This window comes from Olea europaea, unplaced genomic scaffold (genome assembly GCF_002742605.1).
Source record: "Olea europaea var. sylvestris unplaced genomic scaffold, O_europaea_v1 scaffold2207, whole genome shotgun sequence".
In the NCBI taxonomy this organism is placed as follows: Eukaryota; Viridiplantae; Streptophyta; class Magnoliopsida; order Lamiales; family Oleaceae; genus Olea; species Olea europaea.
In genome coordinates, this window is record NW_019240091.1 from 1 (window position 1) to 2,921 (window position 2,921).

Below are 2,921 nucleotides of genomic sequence, written 5' to 3' on the forward strand. Positions count from 1 at the left end.
TCAATTGGATGTCATACAATTTTTGTACTTGTCGTGTAACTGAGATGGCATTTCAATATTTGGCAAGCTATGGTCATATTTTCCTTTTAAGCTTCTCCTTACAAATTGTTTCCCTTTAAATTGTTTTTTCCCTATTTGGTTGTGCCATTATACTCATTTAGTTAGCTGATTATATGGGGATGATTATCTTTGCCTTTAATTAGGCACAAGACTTAACTCCTTAGTCCTTAAAATCTACTGAAGTATGGTATTAGCTCGGCAATGGCTTTTGATTAATGAAATTTGATAATTTGGAGTTCATCCAATTATTTCTTAGATCTTAGTCAGGTACTTCGTGCAGAATCAAACATTTCGTGACCACCCCTCGTTCTCCTTTTTGTTTCAAGTAACATGGTCCCATCTTTTAAGTCAGCTATGCAAAAACAGAGAATTAATTGTTCCAATAGTCATTGAACTTAGTTACATGTTTTTGATTAATCACTGAAACTTAAAATGTCGAGTGACCACTTAAGTCATGTCTTCGATCACTCAATAAAATTTAAAATGTCGAGTTTTGACCATTGAACTTTGAAAATTGTTGTACATTCCTCACTAAACTTTGAAAAATGTTGTACATTACTCACTCTAAACTCAATATTTTTCAAAATTCAACAGTTATGCTAGTGAATAACTTTTTTTTTTGAAAGGTAATCAGAAATTTTATTAATCAAACCATAATACACAGGAAGTGTATTATCAATACAAATCCAAAAGAAACGACATAAAATTGCGCAGCCCATCTATATGCCTTGTAGCAGCTGCATTAAACCAAATATACAATGTAAAATAAAATAATTATCTAAGTTGCTCTGTTGTTCGTGTTTGATCGTCAAAACAGCAGCTGTTTCGTTCTCTCCACACACACCATACTATGTAACCCGGAATAAGCTCCCATACCAGCTTGCTATCCTTGTCTCGAAATTCTCTTCTCCATGTCTTCCATACGCCTTGGCATCGCCCAATCCATATGTTACGATGCAAAAATCTCATTCCACAGTAGACTAGCAGCATTACAATGGAGAAACAAGTGATCAATCGTCTCCCCACCTCTCCTACACGTATAGCACCACTCTGTAACATACAAACCCCTTATTCGTAGGTTTTTCGCCGTTAGCACCTGTCCTCTCACAACTATCCATAGTAAAAATGTTACCCTTGATGGCAGTTTACTCTTCCACACAACTTTCCTAGGAAAAGAGCTTTTCTCGGATCCTAATAACGATTTAAAGAAAGTGTCGACTGAAAACATGTCATCCCGTGTCGGTCTCCACCTACTGCAATCACCATCTCCTGCCCTGATTTGTACCTCATATAAAGACGTCAAAAATAGCATGTAGTCATCTAATTCCCAATCCTGCAAACCCCATATAAAAGCAATGTTCCAACTGATACTCGCATTGTGTATATCTAAAACATCATTCACCATGGCAGACGGCATAAACCCAATACGATACAAAAAAGGAAATCTCAACCTTAACGGTTAATCTCCACACCAACAATCATCCTAGAAACTAATAGTATTACCATTCCCTACTACAAAAGTCAATCTCTCCCGAAAATCGCTCCACCCTCGCCTAATATACCACCACAGACTTACCCCATAAGAGCCTTGACTCTCGACTGAGCGCTATCCCCCCACCATAACACCATATTTGGTTCCTATAATTTCTCTCCAAAAGCTCCCCCTCTCCGTTCCGAATCGCTACAACCACTTACCCAACAAAGCTTTATTGAACAGTATGAACCACCCAATCTCATTGGAGAACATACGACACCCTAATTAACCAAATGTAATTTCTTCTCCTCTCTTAATCCTCCCCAAAGAAAATTCCTTTGGATCCTCTCCAATCTTTTTGCCACTACAACAAGGATAGGGAACAGTGACATGAAGTAAGTAGGGAGATTCGAAAATGTAGACCTTATGAGAGTAAAACGGCCTCCCTTTGAGAGGTACATACGCTTCCACCTCGCCAGCCTTCTCTCCACCCTTTCTACAATACTATTCCAAATATATGTACTTTAAACCGTGCGCCTAAAAACCCCAAGATATGTCATAGGCAATCACGCAACCCTACATCCAAGTATAGTAGCCAACTCCACCATATTATCCACCTCTCCCACTGTGATAGCTTCAAATTTCCCCAGATTTATCTTCAATCCAGATACAGCTTCATAGCACAGGAGCAAGCGCCGCAAGTTCCCAACCTGCTCCACGTTTGCATCATAAAAAATCAGTGTGTCGTCTGCGAAGAGCAAATGAGATACTTGCAACTGCTCAACCATAAAGCCCCTTAATAAACTTGCCCCCACAGCCTTCTCAAGCATCCTACTGAAAGCCTCCATTACAATGACAAATAGCAATGGGGATAAAGGATCCCCTTGCCTCAATCCTTTGCTGCTACGAAAATTACCCTCCGGAATGCCGTTCACCATAACTGAAAAGGAAACTGTGGAGATGCAAAACTGAATCCACCGACACCACTTATCCCCGAACCCACATCGCCTAAGCATATACAAGAGAAATCCACAATTGACATGATCATAGGCCTTCTGAATGTCAAGCTTGCATAACATTCCAGGAACACCTAGGCGCAGTCGTGAGTCAATGCATTCATTTGCTATAAGTACTGAATCCAAAATCTGGCGCCCTTTAACGAAAGCATTTTGAAACTTAGACACCACTTTACCCAGCACCTCCTTTAATCTATTTGCCAAAATCTTCCCAATAATCTTGTATACTCTGCTCACGAGGCTAATAGGACGAAAGTCTTTAATATCTGTCGCTCCCGATTTCTTTGGAATCAACACAATAAATGTAGCATTAGCACTTCTCAAGAATCTTCCACACTGAAAGAAATAAGTAAGGACATCAACAATGTCCG